The 26,220-nt window shown below is 33.8% G+C and overlaps 1 protein-coding gene and 1 pseudogene across 2 annotated transcripts in view; both read right to left on the reverse strand.

Annotated features, from left to right (window-relative positions):
• The window catches only part of nvd (cholesterol 7-desaturase nvd), a 410,950-nt gene that overhangs the window by 313,925 nt on the left and 70,805 nt on the right, over positions 1 to 26,220 (reverse strand). The gene's annotated exons all lie outside the window — the stretch shown is intronic.
• On the reverse strand, positions 3,642 to 7,588 carry LOC138858965 (uncharacterized; annotated as a pseudogene).

Below are 26,220 nucleotides of genomic sequence, written 5' to 3' on the forward strand. Positions count from 1 at the left end.
CTGACATAAGAAAATATTTGTGCAGATGAAACGTGACAGAGTTTACATGAAATGGAAGAAAATTGTATTTACTTTTTAAAGATGTATCGAAATAAAAAAGTGGCTTTCTTCGTGATAAAAATAATTATATTTATGAACACAAATTCGCAAAAGCTGTTATAAGAATTGTACATATGGAGGGTATTAAAGCATCGGTACAGGTGAAACTAACGTCTTTATTCGTACACTTCTGCAACATGTTGATATACCTAGAACAGTTTTGTTCACCTAACGGTTATATATATTTAAGTGACCAGAATAAGATACAAGCACGATAACCCAATTTTATCCAGGTTTGTCATTTCGGCAATACATTACTAGAATTAGATGCTCTCTGAATTTCATTAAGAAACCTCTAAGATTAAGATCTCAAGCATATGTTTGATAATTTGTATACTGGGTATATGGGGACAAGGCAAAGCATTGCAACATTGGGTTATTGAATGCGCTTTTATTTAATAGTTTTTAACACAACCGTTATATGGGAAGAGGGCGGGATTATAATACGATTTTATCCATTTTCATGCTGTCGGTAGGTAGGAGTTCTAATAGAATTTGTCCTAAGTAAATTTAGTTATTGTTGTTTTAGTGGATAAGGAGATATGTACACTAAGCCTGTTAGAGGGCGGGGAAATACCAATTTTTACAAAATTTTAGTCCACAGGTGCCCCTTTGTACTGCAATCCCCTGTACCAAATTATTGGTACTGTATTGTACTTTAATGCTTAGTAATCACATTTTATATGTTTTCGATTAATGGCTATTTTTGTGCGTAATTTTTGTTCAAGTTATCGCTTGCACAGACGGACAGACAGATAATCACTCGAACTTCAACTCGTCTCGTCATCTTGATCGTTTATATACTTGTTATATATACATACAAGTATATAAACGATATATACCCCTATATCTAACTCGATAATTTTTAGGTGATACAAACAACCGTTATGTAAACAAAACTATTACACTCTGTAGCAACATGTTGCATGAATATAAAAAGTGTGTGTAATGACCATTTCAGGCAGGTCTTATCATGGCAAGAGTTCCAAAGACTTCCACGACCTGAACATTCGTCCAACAGGCTAGTGTTAGACAGTAACTACGAGGTAGATTTTTCATTTAAAACACACACTTGTTCCCAACCCTTACGCTAAAATTTTACACCGAAGATGTCACGAGAGGGCTCTATAGTTATCAGTGTCGAATTTGTACGATGTACGATTGCGATCTCGGGCCTTCTCGACCTATTTTAACCAAATTCGACAAGTAGTATTATTCTGACATTTCTATCTTTCAGTGCTAAAATGGTCGAAATCGGATAACAACCACACCTACTTTTATATAAACACAATTTTTAATTCCATCTGATTCCTTCACTTTCCAGTATACAAATCAAAAACTAATGAATGTAACAGAATGGAGCTTTGCAAGAACAGTACCTTTAAGATATGTCACTTGACGTCAAAATCGGACCACAACTATTCAAGCCTCCACATACCGAATATGCATTCCTATTGCGAACTTTTTATCAAAAATATCGGTCAATCTGTGAGATATATTATAGAAATTCGGAGTGAATCCTTTTTTGATAATAGTATGCCTGAATGTCAAAATTGTGTTGAATCAAACTTCCGCCTGACTTTATACTCCATATTTCGGCAAATATATGAGTTGTCTTAATAAAACTGAGAGAGCGTTTTTTTCTTATAACGATGCATATTTCTTCTCAAAATGTATAAAGTCGCATGAAAACTAGCTCTAGATCCTAATGATAGATCAAACATCAGAATTTTCAAATGTACGGTGGACTTTACTCCTTACATATTAGTGTTGGTGCTCCGAGATCATCTTTTTCTGTTAATAATATGTAGTAATATCAAAAATAGACATAGTCGGGTCAATACTATCTCTATCCCCCATATACCTAATAGAAGGTTTTCAAACTTCCGGTGGGCTTTGGTGATTCCACCGGCCCACAAACTACATCAACCCGTTGTTTTTTCTGGATGAAATGGAAGCTTTTGAACCTCTTCAGATTATCCTTCGTCCCAAATGCGGAAATTTTGCTTATTTACATACGAGCGTACCCATTGAGCTAGAAATATGCCTCATTGCCCATAGAGCAGAGCGATATCGCTTGGGAAGGTCGAGCGGCTTCAGTCCTTACCCAAGCTTTATTTTGTACGTTCATACATCAAAGTCATTCCATACGTCAATCCGAGTTGCTGCGAACGGCGCCAAATCGTCTCTCCACGGTCTTTGTGTACACTCTGAGCTACAGGCGCTATATTTTCTTTACTGCATGCTGAACGTGATCTATTCGGTCGAATATTATCCAATAATGAACGCTGGGTCTTAAGATGGGTGATGGTATTGCGAATAGTACGCTCAGTAGGCCGGTTGTGTTGACTATAAGTTAAGCGAAATGCGCCAAACACATTCTAAGTTTTCGTAATAAAGTTGAACGATTTCTAATCGTTGTTCAGGCGTAAGTCTTTCTATGATGAAATGCCAAATAATGCTGAACAAAAATAACATGACAGCTTAACGCGACTCATGCGTAATCTGTCAAAAAGGCGCTACTGAAAAAAGTTCTTCTACTTGGATCATCCGTTATATGAACGGATTCTCAATATTCTTACAAGCCTTATGCCGAATATGTCGGTCAGTGTATGAGTTATGTCATTATAAACTTTGCTTCGAAATATCTTCTCGAGTATACCTGAGTAATGTTAAAAGTTTCTGCAATCAGCCCAGACCTTTTCTGCCCCCATTATTTCCTATATAGTGATTTCCGACTTTCCAGCTGACTTTAAACCATTTAAGTTGTGTTAAATGTGAGACATTTTATTCAAATTAAGTTGAAAATTAGGTGATTTAGCGCTTAATATGAATTTACTTCGTTTAAATCTTGGTCCAAACTTCTTATATCTATTGTAATAACTTCCGATCTTGTTTGTTGACGTTTTGCACGTCACCTCAATATATTAAATTTAGTCGATTGAGTTTATGCCAGACATGTCTTATGAGTAGCGTAGCTATCTTGGGTGGCGGAAATTGGTGGTGTCACCCCAAGGAAAGTAAAAAGAAATAACAAAATACAATAATAAATAAGACAGAAAAGGAATTATGATACAATTAAAATTTCTTCTTTCTAGCTTTGGCAGCTGAAACTCAGCAATAACTTCATCGAAATTTATATTTTGTATTGACTTGTGTTCGATGGCTAATATACCAAGATTGCTAAACCGCGATTGGGTCATTGTTGCCAGCAAATAGTTTTTTTATTAATTTTAATTTACAGAAACTTCTCTCACATAAAGCTACGGACACGCAAACCGTCATAAACAATTTCGTTGCAATCAAAAGATTTGGAAGAGATTCTGTAAAACCCCATTCTACAATAAACTTTAAAAAATTTAGAGACACCCAATCAGTAACCGTATACATAGAGCTGAGCTATTGCTAGTGGAGGAATCCCCAAAAATGAAATTTTTGTGCCGCGATTTATTGAGAGACGGGTGGGTGTCACCCTAAAAAAGGTATGATTTTTTTCATTGAGTTATAAAACTCATGACAAAAATAAATGTGTCGTAAAATAATCAAGACGAGTTGTGCAGTAACAACTTTTTAAATCGCCATTGAACCTCTCCCTGAGGAGTCAAGAAATATTTCGCAAAACTTTCACGGACATTTATCGCGTTATCTGCTGGCCTACAAAAAGCACTCCATTTCCATCCAAGTAAATTTGCAGATTATCTGAATCAGTAATGCAATCAGATAATTGTATGTACATATATAAACTTGCGTACTAATAAGTATTTATGGAATATATAATATAATTTTTGCAAGTTCGGGAGTCGTCTATTGTTCTTCAGAGGATCCGAAAACTCGATGCACATATTCCGAAAACATTTTCCACCACATTGCTTTCTCTGGATAGCCTATGGGCTAAATTATCACTCAGTCCTCCCTTACCATAAGACTCTGTCACACCACATTCACCACATCACCACACCTACTTACCATACATTCCACATCACTACACCATGCACCAACACGCACGCAAATACAACATCACCACGATCACACCACCATGAAAACATCAACAGATATATAAGGGACTAAACAAAGGATCCCGCACGTTTTTTAGCATTCGATTCACTTACGACCACATCTTTCGGTTCGAGCACCCGCCTGAATTCACTTCCTTTTTTTTCTTTGTCAACTGATGTTACGAACGGTGAGGGAAATTAAAATTAATTTATTAGTTACTATGGGTTATTAAACAAAAAACAAAAGTATTAAAATAATAATGTTAATAAAAAATAATAGAGTGAACAAAAAGTATTGTGCCAAAAAAATGAACAAAAAGTAAAAAAAACCAAAACGGTGCATTTATTTGAAAATAAGGGTGCAGTGTCAAAGTCAAATTAGTGAAGATATGACATAAAAGTGAAAAAGCGGCAATAAGGATTAAATGTGCCAAAACACATAAAATCAAAAGTACTTAAACACAAAAACAAACGGGCGCTAAACCAAAAAATCTAAATGCGGAGCGAAACCCAAAAATATACAAAAAAAACCAATAATAATCAAAAACGCGCGAGATTAAAAAGAAATATATATACAGCAGGAAAAACACAGGGAGAGAGTTGCACAACAGGCATCGGAACAGCTGGCGTTAAGGAAAAATGAGAAAACCAAAACACCCTCAAAAAAACCACGCATACGTTCTCCCTAAAACACCCTTGAGGCGAGACAAAGTAAGTGTATCGTTTTAGTTTTTTTATTAATTATATCTGTATGTTTGTAAATCCCGTGCTTATTTTATCTTTTTTTTTCAATCCCATGGTGAAATTTTGTTGGAATTACCAAAAAAAAAATTCCCTGAAAGTTTGAGCTCTTAATATTAATATTAAGTACTAGACCAAGGCCTGTAAAGATTTTCCATCTAAAATATACGTAAAACTTGATTTTTTTTTTTTTTAATTTTATAACTCATCGGCCTTTGATGGAATTATCTCGTCATTAGGTATTCCTCACAATTGAACGTTCTACAAAAGTCTCCATTGCGGTAAAGTTATAACTTGCACCTGCGGGGTAGTACGGACCCCAAACCTAATTTTTTCCTTAAATTCACGTTTTTATGGATTTACCTCGTAAACAACACTAGCTACAGAAAAATTAATAATAATAAACTTGTAGGAAATTTAATTTCTATATCTGTGGTCCGATTCGGAAATTGTACTAGCCTGGCTAGAAACCACCATATGCATGGAAGACATATAGTTCCAATCAAACGTCTCAAATACTTGACCTAGTAGTATCAGCCACTTGGCGACACGTAGCCAGTGCTGACCATCCAGCTAATCTAGTTACAAGAGGGTGCAAACCCCTGCACCTTGCCACTACCATCCTATGATGGAATGGCCCCCGATGGTTGATATAATCTCCCCATTATTGGCCACAATCGCCCATGCGTAACATTATTGCCCCAGAGAGTCGAAAAATCGACTCCTTTTACACAACATTGCAGGATAATGACATCCTCGAGCGGTTTTCCTCGTACCCCCGAGTACTCAGGGTAATCGCTTACATGCTCAAGTTCATAGAGCGACTCAAAATTAAACTTAAGGGAGTAACCTCATTATATTCCCAATGCAATACAGTGACGCACCTAGATTTACAAAAAGCAAAGGTCGCTCTCATCGCATATACTCAAGCGCGCTAATTCAGCCAAGATATATCACTATTGAGAGAATCAAAACCTATTTACAAGAGAAGTCCCCTTTTAGTTCTAAACCCATTCCTCGACACGAAAGGTCTTCTTCGTGTTAATGGTCGGCTTGCCAATTCTAGCCTAACGTATAATGAACGCCCATAATTGTACCAGAGAAGTCGCAACTTGCCACATTACTCATCAGTTATATCCACATATTACTACTTCATGCCGAACATCGCCTCATGCAACATATCCTGGTCCGCCAGGAATTTTTAATTCCCCGACTTAAGCCCCAAATAAAAACGTGCATTTTCTTGCGCAAAATCTGCACCACGCATAAGCAAAAGATGCGAACACAGATTATGGCAGCACTTTCACCGGAACGCTGCAACTTTGCTCTGCCTTTCTCCATCACAGGTGTCGATTTTGCTGGGCCTTTTCAAATAAAGGCGTCCATGATAAGGTCTTCCACTCTGATGAAAGCAGTTCTCCTTGAGCTTTGTACTAATCTGACTAAGGAGGCTTTTCTTGCGGCATTTGCTCGCTTCGTCGGACGACGCGGCTCTCCATAATTCGAAAATAATGAGCGACAATGGTAAAACATTTATCGGCGCTAAAAGAGCCACCGAAAATCAGTTTGTGGACTTTATCAAACAAGTCTCAACTGAGATTGTACAAAAGTACGCGCCCCAAAGCACTAATAGGCAGTTCATCCCCCGAAGTGCTCCTCATATGGGTGGTTTATGGGAATCAGCTGTAAAAAGCTTCAAAGCCTCCCTTCTGTCTTTACCTCTTCTGGCTTCTGTCGGCCACCTACCCTTCGTAGCCGCGCAACAAACCTCAACCCTCAACTAGTGCGGTACACCCGCGGAATTTAACATAAATACGGCGGTGACCTACACCACAACCAAGTCGATCCACGGGTCTGAGCAGCGTTGTGGCAACGCTACAACAGCTGTAGCGACTACAAGGCCTAAGGCTGCCGGAACATTTCACTACATCAATTCACATGCACATCACCACACCTACTTACCATATATTCCACATCACTACACCATGCACCAACACGCACACAAATACAACATCACCAAATTAAAATTAATTTATTAGTTACTTAATAAAATATTTTGTATGACATCACTTTATTGCAGAAGCTGAATGGTTTCATGACGTTTTTAATGAAAAAACGCCATCTGCCACAAAGACAAAGCGCATTTCATCACGTTCATATTGAAGTAGCTTTGATAACGGAAAATTTAACGTGTTTTCTGCAAAAGCCGTCGCAAGAGCACATCCGAATGTCTTAACATAATAAGATATTGCAATTATTAACAAAAATTTTTAAAATTTTGTAATAGTTTCGCCCTCGAAAAATCTTCCATCAGATTCACGACCATAGGCTCCAACTTCTACAAACAAAAGTGTTTAGTCGGCATCAACAGTTCGCAGGCGCCTGAATCACTATGTGTTTCTCATCCAATGCTTCACAGCAATTAGGGATATGTCATCGCTTCTAAAAACGTTGTGATTTATATGTCCATTCCAAACGAGTGTTAGAAACCTTGTTATAATACATTTTTTCACTAATGCAAGAACAGTCATGAATACTTACTTTGAAAAACTCGTCCTTTAAAGCTTTAAAAATTGCATGTCTTATTCACTATATGACAGATGGTTGTTTTCCCAAAAGAAGAACACTGATCAGGCTCAAGAAAATATCGCCTGTGGTTAAATAGCGTAGTGTTACCGCCAGTTTTTCGCCGACCGAAATTTCTTCACGGAATCTTGTATTTTTTCTTCTTTCTTAGGAAGTTCTTGAGCCATTTTGTGTCGTGAGAAATTCGCTTAGATCAAAGTGTGCATTAAAATGCCTACAAAATGTCGTTAAGCGAAAACATGTGAACGGCTATAACTAAGCTTCAAATTAAGATACTAAATCGCCATTGGGCAAAAGATATCGAAGTGGAAAAGGGCATTTACGGTTTAATGAGGATACATAACAAACCACTGCTTCAACCAAACTTGCTGTCAGGAAGTAATTGGCTATTTATATATGTACTGTGAAAATGGGTTTAATCACCACCTCTCTCCTCATACGAGTATAATGGTTATGTTGTAAACTACTAAAAGGGCGATAGCTCAATAAATATGTCCGTCAGAAGCATTTAATTTTACAAATATTCATTCAGCAAACGCATGAAGAAGCACGGGACGGCAGCTAAAAAGCTGAAGTCAGACCAGAGAACTTAAAACAATGAGAAGGTGCAAATTGAATTTTGTATGATGCTCGATTGGTTGGCTGAAAATTTGAGATCAAGGAGTTTACCACTTTCTGTATAGTTTTGCTGTTATTTAACAGAAATGAGAATTTTTAACAAAGTTCTCTGACAAAATACGTATCTACCAATATAAAGAGAAAAATGAAATGAAATGAATGAGAAAACAAGAAATACAAATGCCACTTCACATATGCATGATTATTTTTTGCCATATAAACGATTTTTATGATGAAAAATTGATAAATTATTATTTTTTTGCACAAATGCTACATTGATAAAATGTGAAAGATTATGCAAAAAATGATATTTTACTATTTTCATAATTTTCTAATTTCAATTTTTACAGAATTAATAATTTATGTATGTACATCAATATGTTATATTATATAATATAATAATATATTATCAATTATCAATAAATACATGTGAGCGCACTGCTCTATATGTAAGTATGTATGTACAAATATGCATATGACCGCGCAAAATAAGTAATGCATACACAAATCTACATACATTTAAGCGTACAAATGTAAGTACGTCAGCCAATAGGAAAAATACAAACATTGTTGTACAAAAACAACAATTGTCTCAAATAGCATCAGCACCAGAAATCAATATGGCAGCCAAATTGACAAATCCTAAATTTGTAGTAAATCACACACCAACAACATTTTCATTCATGAACGCTGGCGCACAAGCAATAAGCTAAGTCGTTTCATTCATAAAAGCAAACGCCTTACACATCTCCCCGAGCATGCGTTTGCCTACAAGCGTCTTTTCGCGACGATGGCAACAGCTAAAAATCATAAATTGAACAAATTTCTGATATTCCCTCTAGAAGGGAAAAGTGACAACCCCTCAAATATGAGTATTAAAATATTTTAGAATAAAAGTGACAACATAGTAAACTTGTCGATTTACAATTTAAGAAACTTTTTAAAGAAAATATTTAATATTCCTCTGATTTATGTATACAGTAAACCCCGGTTAAGTATCACTCCTCCAATCCCTCTTATCTGCCGGTGTCTTGCTGCATCTCACTGTTTTTTTTCTTAATTTTTTAAAGAAAACGGTAATTTTTTTTTAAATACATAGAAATAATCTAATATCTAATCTAATAAAAAATCTGCATCTTTGGTTTTGGCACTTAACCGGGATTGACTGTATTTGTCAAAGAATTTACGTAAGTACGTTCGAATTTTTTGTACACACATTGACTTTGCACTTGCCCATATGCGATGTATGTTTGTAAGAGTGTGTATGGCACATCTCGGATTTTCTACCAACAACACAATGTTGTGACGCTTTGTCGTCGCGTCAGTTCTTCGACAGATTGACTCTTTGACATAAAAGCAAAAAATGTGTCAACGGAGATTTCACATGAAGTAATGAGTGTACATATCTACATAAAAATACATACAAATGTGTAAACGACATAATATATGTATGTCCTGTTACATATGTTTACACATGCATTTGAAAAGAAAAATTGAAGCATGAATGTGAAATACCAACGGCAAAACACAATTCTGTACTTTTATGACTTCATAATGGTGTCAAGTACAATTAATGAATTATTTTAAGAAATATATCAAAATACTTTATTAGTAATAATTTAAAAGTATTTTGATATATAACATAAAATAATTTAAAAAATAATAAATAATAGTTCAATAAAAGGGAATATATTTCAAATGGCATATCAATATTCCCAGTTTGGCATACATTTTGTATTCTCTTCAATATTCGCCGTTTGGTTATGTTAAGAGAGCGTATGTTTACAGATTCACCGCTGTTATAAAAGCGAGAAATGTTATTTGTTTCTCGTGCATATGTGGTGAACTCCTTGATAAATTCCTAAAAATTGTTCGCTGTCGAACCTGCACCTTCTCATTGTTTTAAGTTCTCTGGTCAGACCATCGACCAGTATTTTAGAGCGCTGTGGTGGCATGCAGAAATTTAAGTATAATGCTAACACACTAGAGTTGGCCAAAAGAAAGATTTCGAACGACGCCCAATCAGAGAATGTTGATGAGTAGAGAAGGAGCAAATGTTAGCAGTACTAAAATGTTAATTGCTAAGAAGGAACATCGAAAACGCGCAAGTTCGAAAATAAAATGTCACCACAGCTGTCAATTTACGCAACGAACTACACCACTCTATAAGCAAAATGTATATACATACATATGCACAGATGTTCATTGGTATGCGCATAAACAAAAATTGAAATAATAAAAACGAAAGTAATTGACCTCCGACAAGAAAATATAAATAATGAGGGAAATAATACTAAAATAGAATTCAAATATCATTTAATAAAAAAGAGTTATAAAAATAAAAAATAGTATAATATATAAAAATATGATAGGATTTGAACTTAGGCAAAACATTTCATTGCAATAAGGAAGTGTGCTATACAAGCAGCACCACAGATGATATTAGAACATATTCGTCTAATCTGTGAACTCAAACAGCTATTGTTGTTTACTTGCTTCAATGTTCATATGCCTATATGTGAATATTCTTGAAATTGCCTTCCTTCATTCGCATGTCCAAATATATTTGCATATATGTACACATATGTACATATGTATGTCCATCAATATGTCTTTCGCAAAAAATCTAACACTCGCGCAAGTGTCAAAAAAAACGTAGACGCACCATCATCGGCCAATAATATTCAAGCGAACTCGCGGCATATTTTCTAAGTATTTTATATTACAACGACAACAAATTCATTCATAAGGAACGTGCGTCTGCTTCAAAGCAAAGTGCGCTCGTTCATAACTCTGCGCCGCGCTATATTTTCTGTGCGCCTGGTAAACCACATTTGGTTTTCATATAGAATTCCTATCGCAAATGCGCGATATGAATGAAATTGAATTTGAATTGAATGTCTTCAGTAAAATTGAAGAATCAGCAAAATTTCAATTTTACAATTTGTATCACGCAAAATCCTACTTACCATCCCCCTCGCGTTTGTATGTGCCCACAAGCTGCTTCCTCACAACATTTGCTAAAAATCAGAAATTGAAGAATTTGTCTGATGTTCACTTCAAAAAGGAGAATTGGCAACATGACCTCTTAGCGAGTTTAAATAATATTTATATTTTTGCATATTATGCACTATTTATGGCATTAAATTACAAAATTTATATTAAATTGCCATTCATATGAAATCATTAACAACTTCTATATATTCTAAGCACAGTCCATATAGTACTTTTATATGTTTACTTATTATCATTATTTCATAGTTTGTCGATTTAGCCCATTTTATCTAAAAACGACGTTATGAAAATGCAGACCAATCGTTATTCGTAGCATTTCAAAAGAGCATAAGTCAATTTTCAACAGCAAAGCCCTGCAAAAAGGACAAACGAGAGAACATAGCCGATCGACATTGTCGCAAAATTGTCGATTGATACAAATTTTGCCAACTCCGCCACGATGCGCAAAATTCGGTGTCAATATGTATGCGAGCTCGCATGCATGTATGTGAATATGTATGATTGTCGACAAAGTCGTCTTTTCGTTTTTTTCAACATAATGTCCGCGCGAACTCGCCGTTATTTCGTTGGCTTGCCACCATGCACATAGGCGTGTCAAGTGAGGGCTCTAATATATTGATATGTTGCTTAATTTGTATTGAAAAATACTGATGCATTTATGAATTATTTTCGTAATATAATATATATTATATATATATATATATATATATATACCAATAAATTCATACCTATAATCGTTTTCAAACTGAATTCGATAAATAAAATATATATCTGAAATAATTATGTGGCGGTGCGCCCCAATCCCTCCTTGCCTGCGATCGTTCAACTCGCAAAAAGCAAAAAGCGTAGACAAAAGTCATTGCTTGTGCGGGGCAAGAAGAAGCAAGCATCAGCGTACGTGTATTTAAGAATGTATGTGTGATTATCACATTTGTGTAAATACGCATAATAAGGAAATATTCAATAAACCTAAACATATGAACATATTATATTTTCCTGATATATTTTAATGATCTCAGGAAGTAAAATATGCTATTAAAGAAATTTAACTATGATATGCTTAGACTCCAATTAATAAAATAAAAAAATTAAATAAAATTCGTTTTAGGATTCGAACGTATAGGCTCGTATTCGGATTGTGCTTAACCCCTTCCCGCTTACGACCTCAGCCACCACAAAAGTGGAAATGTGGCCGCTAGCCACCATGCTCAGAGCCTTGCTTTGATATTACAGCGGCATGTTAGCCTTTTGGCTTATATTTTTATACGTTTATATGCAATCATAATTATTGATATGAATATCATTTTGCGAATTTTTATGAATGATGCAAAACTGATAAGATCTTTTAAATTATGAAATTTCGAAATAATATTTATAGTCAATTTGGGCATTTAATAATTTTATTTAGTTTTTACCTAATATACATTCCTAATAAATATTTAATATTATAATAATAGAGATTAAATTTATTACAATATATGTATGTATGTACATCTTTTATCATATTAATCTTATATAGTCATATGTATGAACGTATGTATTTGAATGTACGCATTCAGAAAGTCAAATCATGATTTTATCACTTATCAATACACTATATGTGCGCGCATATATCTACATAAAATTGCCGAACAAATAATGCATACACAAACCAACCTACATATGTGTGTGCGTACACATGTAAATATGTCACCCGCAAAAACTACAATCATTGTTCTACAAAAACAATAATCGTCACAAGTCAATATGTCAGCCAAATAGGCGAAGCCAAAATATATAGTAAATCACACAACAACAACATTTTCATTCATGAATGCAGGCGTACTTTTAACAAGCAACCTCGCTTCATTCATAAAAACAGATCCCTCACATCCCCCCGAGCATGCTTTTGCCTACAAGCGTCTTTTCACGACAATGGCAAAAGCTAAAAATCATAAATTGTACAAATTTCTGATATTCCCTCTAGAAGGGAAAAGTGACAACCCCGCAAATATGAGTATTAAAATATTTTAGAATAAAAGTGACAACATAGTATATTTGTCGATTTACAATTCAAGAAACTTTTTAAAGAAAATATTCAATATTCCTCAGATTTATGTATACAGTAAACCCCGGTTAAGTTTCACTCCTCCTATCCCTCTTATCTGCCTGTGTCTTGCTGCATCTCACGTTTTTTTTTCTTTATTTTTTTTAAATACATAGAAATTATTTTTTTGGTACCACTCCTTAAGTACCACAATCGCTTATGTACCACAAAGCACAACAAATCTGCATCTTTGGTTTTGGCACTTAACCGGGATTGACTGATTTGGCAAAGAATGTGCGTATGTAAATATTCGATTTTTTGTACACACATCTGCCCGTATATATGCACATGACTTGTTGACTTTGTTTCCATTTACGCATGCCACGTTGTATATGAATAAGGGTTGATTTTGCACTTGCCATATGCGATGTATGTTTGTAAAAGTGTGTATGGTTCTCATTTCCCATGAAACAATGAGTGTACATATTTACATTCATACGTTGCATATAGACAAATTAACAATTATAATGGGTGCTTTCATATTTGTTTATATGCACACATAATTATACATATACTTTCATATATATGTATAAGAATATTTGCGACCGCTTGGTCTTTTCTTATGCGGTTATGTCAAGCAAGAGGTGTACAAAATTAAACCCAGAAATCTGACTGAGCTGAAGCAGTCCATTAAATAGATATTTGAGGCAATCCCGACTTGAACCCTCCAGCCCGCATTAATTTTCTAATTAGGTGTCCAATATGCATGGCTGAGCATGGAAGAATAATTAATTGTATAAAATATAATTAAAATTTTTTATACAATACAAAAAATATTGATAAAAAGAAACTTATTACGGTTAATTTTTGTAGCACGATTCGTGAGCCGCCCTGTATATGCAGAATATCTTAAAATTATATGCAAAGTCGTTTGCGCATTGTAAATATACGAATCTGTAAGCGTACATTTCTTAACATTGAATTTAGCATTATTTTTCTCATTTAACATTCAAAATGCTCAATTCTGCTATTTTGCGCTCCGCAGGGGTAAAGTGGTGAAATCCGCTTATAATTTGTTTGAGGTGAGATCCTCTTAAGTTGGCGAGTAACCCTCCGTCAAGAGGAACATTTTGACAATCGGCACACCATGAACCTTCTCTATCATATACGTTCTCTGGCGAAGGTCGCAATAAGGGAAATCCACCCTTGAAAAGAAGCCACGAGTCAGTGCAGCATTAACGTTTTGCAAAATTATTAAACTCACCAGTTTAGAGGATATATAGCGACGACGTGGCCACCATCTAGGTGCGAGAGTGCCATGGTTTGCACAAACTGGTGTGCCGACGAATGGATGGAACTTCCGCTACGTCCTCGAGCTTAAATTTTCTCCTTCCGAGCCAGATGTGGTGAAATCCACTATTAAAATCTTGGTAGGTTTTGACAATTCACACGCTGGTCCGCAATTGAACCTTCTCTATCATATACGTTCTCTGCCTCGAGCTCCTTCCAGCCAAACCGTCCACTCTAGATAAAATAGAGATGTGTTGGCGGAAGAAAAGTAAGATAATACCCAAAGGGCTATTGATATCGACTTTATCCTCTGAGACGCGGTGCATACGAAGGGCTGCTCGTCGATTGATGTATCCGTCTTCAGACTCGAGGGACTAGTTTTAGAGTATCGAATCGGAAAAGACGAGACCTTCAACGAACCAGGTGACATAACCGAAACTCACATTACTCATTTCAACAAATTTGTGATAGGCTCAAAGCGCTTTGAAAATTGCGAGAGTATAAAATGTACGGCCACACCCGTACTTGGCTCTTCCTTACTTGTTTGCATTTAGTGTTAAGCCCCTTTTGTGTTTTTTTTGCCCTCAACACCAACTAAACATATGTGCCTGCCTGCATGTAATCTGATACCTAGAGATAACCTAACATATGTATGTACAAGAGCCTACGTGCACATGTTCAGTTTTATCAGTTCTAGGATGCATGTAATTAGATAGGATGCCTAGGGATAAGTAAACATACATATAAGTGCCTGCGTGCACGTCAAATTAGAATATAAGAAATACCAAACGCAAAATAAAATGCAGTCTAAATGAAGATCTGAGCAAAGAAGCTTGTTTCTTTTATTAAGTCCAATATCAGTCATCCAGGATCGATACAAGAGTATCATCCTAACTGATAACAAAACCGGCGACGAGGAAAAACATACGATAGCTAAATATTATATAATAATTGACAACAAAACTATATACTCGGTTGTACAACTTACACCAACTTACTTACCAAGAGTATGTGGACCACGTGATTACCATAGGATAAATATATTATTAAATAATTGACGACAAAGTGAAGCAAAAACGTTGAAAAATAAAACATAAAGTCGAAAAAGAGACAATTAACAAAAAACACACACAAAAAAGAACTACAACAACCAAAAATCAAGTGATTTTGCAGCGATTTAAAAAGCTGAATTTAAAAATAATAATAATAAAGAGACACAACGAAAATTTAATATAAATACAAGTACAGCGTAGACAATAGCAGCAGCAGCAACAATACCATCAACAACAGCAACAAAAACAACAATAATAAGAGTAAGACAATGCGTAAGAGTAATGCTCAACCGATTTCAATCAAATTCGTTCTTTTCATATTTCTATGTTATAGTGCGAAAATGGAGCGAAATCAGACTACAACCACGCCTATTTACCATATAACACCATTTTCAATTCCATCTGATTCTTTCACTTTCCACTATGCATATCAAGCAACAATGATTATATCGGCGTAAAACTTTGGGTGAATAATACGTTTAAAGTATGCCACCTTGTGACCAAAAAATCTCTAAATCGAACCAAAACTGTTCAAGCCCCTAAGTACTAAATATGTGGACCCCAGTGCCTATAGTTGACCTTCTACCGAAAATATCGGCCAATCCACAAAAAAATCTCAAACGAGTATACCATTTGACTTCGCGAGAGTATAAAATGTTCAGTTACATCCGAACTTAGCCCTTCCTTACTTGTTTTTATTTTAAATTGAAACAAAATTCTCAAAATGGAAGCATCTACCATATCATATTTTCAACTCATTTTAAATTGCATTAATGGAATTACGAAATTCGATGGACGAGACCCGAACCAATTAACATATTTTATTATTTTATTGGGAAACATTGAAACAAATACTTCTTAACAACCGCGGGGAAAAGAGAAGTTCAGCGGAATTTATGGATGAGTTGAAATCCATCAGTCTCGACTCAACGATAGAAAATTATCATTTCAGAATAAATTAAATTAGAAATAAATTACACAATAGGATATTAGCACATAATGATCTAAATTTTTTAACTACAGAAGTTAATAGGATAGCGCTACAAACATTTAAAGAACACCTTCCCGAACCTACAAAAACAATGATCATAGCAAAAAACCCCGCTACTTTATATAAAGCATATAAAATAATTTTAGAAGCTAGATATCAATCCTTCACAGCATTTGGACAACAAAAAGAATATCCTAACCCAAATAGCTATAGTAGGACTGATTTTAGCGATAATGCTAACAATAGAACATCTTCCAGACCCAACCAATATATGAGTAATATTCCCAATTATAATATAAGTTAGAATAGATATAACAATAAGATGCTACACTATGGATATGATGATGGCTATGTTCCGAGAAATGAAAATAATTACAATAACAATTATACGCCACAAAAGAAGCATAACAGCGGCTACGTCCAAACAAATGCGGGTAATAACTATAACAACAATGGCAACAGATCAAACCAAACTAGAATGTCATACCAGACAACAAACACAAATTCTAATCTCACAAAGAAACCTTTACCAACAAAGAGCAGAGAACGTATATGATAGAGAACGTTCAATTGCGGACCAGCGTGTGAATTGTCAAAACCTAACAAGATTTTAATAGTGGATTTCACCACATCTGGCTCGGAAGGAGAAATTTTAACAGTGACGCGTAAACAGAGCTGAGCATTGTATGAAAATTATGCTCAGAGACTTGCTTTGATATTACAGCAGAGAACGTATATGATAGAGAAGGTTCAATTGCGGACCAGCGTGTGAATTGTCAAAACCTAACAAGATTTTAATAGTGGATTTCACCACATCTGGCTCGGAAGGAGAAATTTTAACAGTGGCGCGTAAACAGAGCTGAGCATTGTATGAAAATTATGCTCAGAGACTTGTTTTGATATTACAGCTGCATGTTAGCCTTTTGGCTTATATTTTTATACGTTTATATGCAATCATATTTATTGATATGAATATCATTTTGCGAATTTTTATGAATGATGCAAACCTGATAAGATCTTTTAAATTATGAAATTTCGAAATAATAGTTATAGTCAATTTGGGCATTTAATAATTTTATTTAGTTTTTACCTAATATACATTCCTAATAAATATTTAATATTATAATAATAGAGATTAAATTTATTACAATATATGTATGTATGTACATCCAGAGAATGTTGATGAGTAGAGAAGGAGCAAATGTTAAATGAAAACTTTTTGAGTACTAATTTGTAATTCCACAAGAGGGAACATCGAAAAGTATAACTTCGAAAAAGAAAAATACACCACACAATATGCGAAATGCTATAAATAGGCACAACGAATATTCCTATATGAAAAAGCGTTGCGCATACCTATTTAGATTTATGTTTTCAATTTCTATGATATGACAAATTTATAATTATGAAAAGCCTTCTGAATTAAAAACCTGTATTACCGGTAAAAACCCCAGATTTCATAATAAAATAAATATTTAATAGGCTATTTTTCCAACTTATGTATGTGCGTTATGTGAGCAATTGCTTATTAAACAAAGGATAACAATAAAACGGTGGCTAAGCGGCCACATTTCCACTTTTGTGGTGGCTGAGGTCGTAAGCGGGAAGGGGTTAAGCACAATCCGAATACGAACCTATACGTTCGAATCCTAAACTCATGAAACTGAAATTTTATTTAATTTTTATTTTATTAATTGGAATCTAAGCATATCATAATTCAATTACTTTAATAGCATATTTAACTTCCTGAGATAATTAAAATATTTCAGGAAAATATGTTCATATGTTTGGGTTTATTGCATATTTCCTTATTATACGTATTTACACAAATGTGATAATCACACATACATTCATGAGTACACGTATGCTGATGCTTGCTTCTTCTTGCCCCGCACAAGCAATGACTTTTGTCCACACTTTTTGCTTTTTGCGAGTTGAACGATCGCAGGCAAGGAGGGATTGGGGCGCACTGCCACATAATTATTTCAGATATATATTTTATTTATCGAATTTAGTTTAAAAACGATTATAGGTATGAATATATGTGTATTTATATATATATATATAATATATATTATATTACGAAAATAATTCATAAATGCATCAGTATTTTTCAATACAAAATAAGCAACATAATAATATAATAAGAGTCTTCAGTTAGAACGCCTCTGTGTATAGTGGCAAGCCAACAAAATAACGGCGAGTTCGCGCAGACATTGTGTTGTTGAAAGTAACCAAATGACGATTTTGTCGACAAACATACATATATACATATGAGCTCGCATACATATTGACGCCGAATTTTGCGCATCGTGGCGGAGTTGACAAAATTTGTTTCAATCAACAATTTTACGACAATGTCGATCGGCTATGTTGTCTCGTTTGTCCTTTTTGCAGGGCTTTGCTGTTGAAAATTGACTTATGCTCTTTTGAAATGCTACGAATAACGATTGGTCTGCATTTTCATAACGTCGTTTTTAGATAAAATGGGCTAAATCGACAAACTATGAAATAATGATAATAAGTAAACATATAAAAGTACTATATGGACTGTGCTTAGAATATATAGAAGTTGTTAATGATTTCATATGAATGGCAATTTAATATAAATTTTGTAATTTAATGCCATAAATAGTGCATAATATGCAAAAATATAAATATTATTTAAACTCGCTAAGAGGTCATGTTGCCAATTCTCCTTTTTGAAGTGAACATCAGACAAATTCTTCAATTTCTGATTTTTAGCAAATGTTGTGAGGAAGCAGCTTGTGGGCACATACAAACGCGAGGGGGATGGTAAGTAGGATTTTGCGTGATACAAATTGTAAAATTGAAATTTTGCTGATTCTTCAATTTTACTGAAGACATTCAATTCAAATTCAATTTCATTCATATCGCGCATTTGCGATAGGAATTCTATATGAAAACCAAATGTGGTTTACCAGGCGCACAGAAAATATAGCGCGGCGCAGAGTTATGAACGAGCGCACTTTGCTTTGAAGCAGACGCACGTTCCTTATGAATGAATTTGTTGTCGTTGTAATATAAAATACTTAGAAAATATGCCGCGAGTTCGCTTGAATATTATTGGCCGATGATGGTGCGTCTACGTTTTTTTTGTCACTTGCGCGAGTGTTAGATTTTTTGCGAAAGACATATTGATGGACATACATATGTACATATGTGTACATATATGCAAATATATTTGGACATGCGAATGAAGGAAGGCAATTTCAAGAATATTCACATATAGGCATATGAACATTGAAGCAAGTAAACAACAATAGCTGTTTGAGTTCACAGATTAGACGAATATGTTCTAATATCATCTGTGGTGCTGCTTGTATAGCACACTTCCTTATTGCAATGAAATGTTTTGCCTAAGTTCAAATCCTATCATATTTTTATATATTATACTATTTTTTATTTTTATAACTCTTTTTTATTAAATGATATTTGAATTCTATTTTAGTATTATTTCCCTCATTATTTATATTTTCTTGTCGGAGGTCAATTACTTTCGTTTTTATTATTTCAATTTTTGTTTATGCGCATACCAATGAACATCTGTGCATATGTATGTATATACATTTTGCTTATAGAGTGGTGTAGTTCGTTGCGTAAATTGACAGCTGTGGTGACATTTTATTTTCGAACTTGCGCGTTTTCGATGTTCCTTCTTAGCAATTAACATTTTAGTACTGCTAACATTTGCTCCTTCTCTACTCATCAACATTCTCTGGTACATCTTTTATCATATTCATTTTATATAGTCATATGTATGAACGTATGTATTTGAATGTACGCATTCAGAAAGTCAAATCATGATTTTATCACTTATCAATACAATATATGTGCGCGCATATATCTACATAAAATTGCCGAACAAATAATGCATACACAAACCAACCTACATATGTGTGTGCGTACACATGTAAATATGACACCCGCAAAAACTACAAACATTGTTCTACAAAAACAACAATCGTCACAAGTCAATATGTCAGCCAAATAGGCGAAGCCAAAATATATAAAATCACACAACAACAACATTTTCATTCATGAATGCAGGCGTACTTTTAACAAGCAACCTCGCTTCATTCATAAAAACAGATCCCTCACATCCCCCCGAGCATGCTTTTGCCTACAAGCGTCTTTTCACGACAATGGCAAAAGCTAAAAATCATAAATTGTACAAATTTCTGATATTCCCTCTAGAAGGAAAAAGTGACAACCCCGCAAATATGAGTATTAAAATATTTTAGAATAAAAGTGACAACATAGTATATTTGTCGATTTACAATTCAAGAAACTTTTTAAAGAAAATATTCAATATTCCTCAGATTTATGTATGCAATAAACCCCTTTTAAGTTTCACTCCTCCTATCCCTCTTATCTGCCTGTGTCTTGCTGCATCTCACGTTTTTTTTTCTTTATTTTTTTTAAATACATAGAAATTATTTTTTTGGTACCACTCCTTAAGTACCACAATCGCTTATGTACCACAAAGCACAAAAAATCTGCATCTTTGGTTTTGGCACTTAACCGGGATTGACTGTATTTGTCAAAGAATGTGCGTATGTAAATATTCGAATTTTTTGTACACACATCTGCCCGTATATATGCACATGACTTGTTGACTTTGTTTCCATTTACGCATGCCCCGTTGTATATGAATAAGGGTTGATTTTGCACTTGCCATATGCGATGTATGTTTGTAAAAGTGTGTATGGTTCTGATTTCTCATGAAACAATGAGTGTACATATTTACATTCATACGTTGCATATAGACAAATTAACAATTATAATGGGTGCTTTCATATTTGTTTATATGCACACATAATTATACATATACTTACATATATATGTATAAGAATATTTGCGACCGCTTGGTCTTTTCTTATGCGGTTATGTCAAGCAAGAGGTGTACAAGATTAAACCCAGAAATCTGACTGAGCTGAAGCAGTCCATTAAATAGATATTTGAGGCAATCCCGACTTGAACCGTCCAGCCCGCATTAATTTTCTAATTAGGTGTCCAATATGCATGGCTGAGCATGGAAGAATAATTAATTGTATAAAATATAATTAAAATTTTTTATACAATACAAAAAATATTGATAAAAAGAAACTTATTACGGTTAATTTTTGTAGCACGGTCCGTGAGCCGCCCTGTATATGCAGAATATCTTAAAATTATATGCAAAGTCGTTTGCGCATTGTAAATATACGAATCTGTAAGCGTACATTTCTTAACATTGAATTTAGCATTATTTTTCTTATTTAACATTCAAAATGCTCAATTCTGCTATTTTGCGCTCCGCAGGGGTAAAATGGTGAAATCCGCTTATAATTTGTTTGAGGTGAGATCCTCTTAAGTTGGCGAGTAACCCTCCGTCAAGAGGAACATTTTGACAATCGGCACACCATGAACCTTCTCTATCATATACGTTCTCTGCAAAGAGACGGAAATCAAACACGAAATTATAGCCAATCAGGAAATTACAATCGATCCTAAATATCAAATCGCAATAAACCAGAATCTATGGATATTGGCAATGCAAATATAAATTTTCGTTGGGACCCACAAAACAATTACCATATATAATATAATAATAGACACACACATAAGAAAGTTATATTTCATCATTGACACTGGAGCAGAGTTCAGTCTAATCAATAAAGGTATTTGTAACCCGAAATGGCAAAAAGAGTAAATGTACGAGTCAGCACAATGGGAAGAGAAACACAGGTTAAGAAACTTTGTAGATTCCCAATATTTAAACAATTTAATGCAAAAGATGTCATATGCGAATTTCTTGAATGTAATTTCAACAAAAACTTTGATGAACTCATTTTTAACAATATCTAAACGAAGATAAATACGATAATAGATTACCTAAACAGAACTATCAAAACAAATAAAGCAATAATTAATTTTTAGCTAACGAAAGAAGAAGAAATATATAACAGAAAGAGCTATAAAGAAAATGAAGTGGAAATCTTCAATAATGTCATACAAAACAAATGCGTCACAGAATTCGTTGACACTAATCATCTTAACTGTATAGACAAAAATAGACTTACAAATATACTAAAGAGATAGAAAAGCGTATTTTATAAGGACGCTGATAATCTAACATTTACAAGTTCAACAAAACATAGAATAATAACCAAAAATGATATTCCGGTTTACTCTAACATTTACCGATACCCTGAAATACATAAACCAGAAATAGAAAAACAAATAGATAAAATGCTCACCCAAGGTATAATCAAAACATCCTCTAGTCCTTACAATAGCCCTACTTGGCTGGTACCAAAGAAACTGGACGCAACTAATGACCAACAATGGCGTCTTGTGATCGACTAAAGGAAATTGAGCAGCGTAACTACGGAAGACAGATTTCTAATTCCAAATATAGACGACATATTTGACAAATTAGGAAGATGGCAATATTTTTCTACACTTGATTTAGCCAAAGGTTTTCATCAAGTTACAATGGATGAACGAGACATACATAAAACAGCGTTCTCCACTGTAAACGAACATAATGAATTTCTCAGAATGCACCAGCAACGTTCCAGAGGCTAATGAACGAAATACTAAAAGAATATATCGAAAAAATTTGCATTGTATACATGGATAATATCCTAGTATTTTCTACAAGCGTAGAAGAGCACCTGGAATCGTTGAGTAAATTTTACTCAGATTAAAAGAGAAAAACTTAAAGATACATATAAATAAATGCGATTTCCTAAATCAAGAGACAAAATTCTTAGGCCATATGATTACAAAAGAAGGTAGCAATAGAAAAGATTCCACTTCCAAGAAATGTCAAAGAGATAAAATCATTTTTAGGAATTACAGCATATTATTATAGAATGTTTATCAACGCCTACTCGAAAGTTGTATATCACATTATTAAGTATTTGAAGAAAAGTACGAAAATATATCAAAATGATAAAGATTATATAAAATCATTTAATGATGGCATGAAAAAAATTATAGTACAATAGAAAAAGAGTTACTTCCAATAGTTTGGGCAACGAAATATTTCCGTCCATACTTATTCGGCCGACACTTTACTATTAATACTGATCATAGACCATTAGTTTGGCTAAACAACCTAAAAGAACCAAACGCTAAACTCCAAAGATGGAAAATAAAGCTGAACGAGTTCGATTTCGATATTAACTACATAAGAGGAAAATAAAATGTAATTGCAGATGGTTTAAGCAGAATAAATTATGAAAATAATAATATGATAGAACTGAATTTAAATTAAATATTTAATGATAATGACTTAGATGTACACAGTGGAGACACAGATAGTACATAAAAATAACAGAAAATGCAATCAATATATTTAAAATCAACTTATAATTCAAAGAGCGCGAAGACAATCAACAACAAAGAAAATAATACATCAAAAGAAAATAAGAAACATAATAAACGTAACAAATAATCGCAAGATAATCTACCAGAAATAGGATTAGTAGTAATTTACAACCAGATGACAAATTATTTCTACAATTTCAAGAGTTATATTGTATATACAATCGCAAATAATGCAAACCTAAAAATAATAAAAGCAAACATAATTTTAAAAGATATAACAAACAAAGGAGAACTTTTAACATTGATAGAAGAGAAACACCTTGAAAATAATCACAGGGGAATAAATGAAATATCAGAAGAAATAAAGAAAACACACTATTACCCCAAATTACAACAAAAAAAATACAAAAATACATCAATAATTGTGAAATATGTAATAAAGCGAAGTTCGATAGAAACCCTATCAAACATAATATAAATATTATATTACGGAAACTCCTAAAAAACATAACGAAATTGTTCATTTTGATATTTGGTACACACAAAAAGGCGTAATGTACCTTACAAGTATCGATAAACTAACAAAATACGCAACAGCTTAATCATTAAAGGACAGAACTTGGATATCAATTGTAAATGCTATAAAAGAAAGAATTCAATATTTAGGCAACCCGGAAACTTTAGTAACAGACAACGAATTAGATACAGTACCAATAAAACATTTCTTAAAAGACAATAAAATAAACCTACACCTAACGACCACTTATAATAAAACAGGAAACGCAGATGTTGAAAGATTGCACCCCACGTTGAATGAACACTCAAGACTTTTTAATGCTGATGCAAACAACAATGACAATTTTAAAGAAAAAGTATTCAAAGCAAAAACTGCCTATAGTAATACCATACTTGTACATTCTACGATAAAAAAGAGATTTCATAAATAACCTACTTTCCGAATAAGAACTAATGAAACTCGCGGAAAATCTACAAAAGCAGAAAGAAAATGTAATAAATACTACTAATAAAAAAGAAAATAGAATAAACACACAAGATACGGAATATATATAAGTATAAAGAGTTATAGAGACAGATTCAAAATTTAAAAAAGCATACAAGACTCAAGTGAAACGAAAATTTAAATTTGAGGATCATAATAGCGAAAACTCCTATAGCTAATAGGCAATATTTTGATATGATAGGAGAACAGAAATATGCAATTACAATAGAAAATAAAATATATAAATATAAAGGCAGAGAACGTAGATTATAGAGAAAGTTCACAGTGCGGCCATTAGCAAAATATTTCACTTTTGGGAGGGGAACTGAAAACGATTAGCGGGTTTCACCACTTTTGGGAGGGGTACTGAAAACGATGAGCGTGTTTCACCAGAGAACGTATATGAATAGAGAAGGAGCAAATGTTAAACGAAAACTTTTTGAGTACTAATTTGTAATTCCACATGAAGGAACATCGAAAAATATAACTTCGAAAAAGAAAAATACACCACACAATATGCGAAATGCTATAAATAGACACAACGAATATTCCTATATGAAAAAACGTTGCGCATACCTATTTAGATTTATGTTTTCAATTTCTATGATATGACAAATTTATAATTATGAAAAGCCTTCTGAATTAAAAATCTGTATTACCGGTAAAAACCCCAGATTTCATAATAAAATAAACATTTAATAGGCTATTTTTCCAACTTATGTATGTGCGTTGCGTAAGCAATATACTTATTAAACAAATTATAATAATAAAACGGTGGCTAAGCGGCAACATTTCCACTTTTGTGGTGGCTGAGGTCGTAAGCGGGAAGGGGTTAAGCACAATCCGAATACGAACCTATACGTTCGAATCCTAAAACTCATGAAACTGAAATTTTATTTAATTTTTATTTTATTAATTGGAATCTAAGCATATCATAATTCAATTACTTTAATAGCATATTTAACTTCCTGAGATAATTAAAATATTTCAGGAAAATATGTTCATATGTTTGGGTTTATTGCATATTCCTTTATTTATGCGTATTTACACAAATGTGATAATCACACATACATTCTTAAATACACGTACGCTGATGCTTGCTTCTTCTTGCCCCGCACAAGCAATGACTTTTGTCTACGCTTTTTGCTTTTTGCGAGTTGAACGATCGCTGACAAGGAGGGATTGGGGCGCACAGCCACATAATTATTTCAGATATATATTTTATTTATCGAATTTAGTTTAAAAACGATTATAGGTATGAATATATGTGTATTTATATATATATATAATATATATTATATTACGAAAATAATTCATAAATGCATCAGTATTTTTCAATACTCATTAAGCAACATATTAATATATTATGAGCCCTCACTTGACACGCCTCTGTGTATGGTGGCAAGCCAACGAAATAACGGCGAGTTCGCGCGGACATTGTGTTGTTGAAAAAAACCAAATGACGA

Source organism: Bactrocera oleae, chromosome 2 (assembly GCF_042242935.1).
Source record: "Bactrocera oleae isolate idBacOlea1 chromosome 2, idBacOlea1, whole genome shotgun sequence".
NCBI lineage: Eukaryota > Metazoa > Arthropoda > Insecta > Diptera > Tephritidae > Bactrocera > Bactrocera oleae.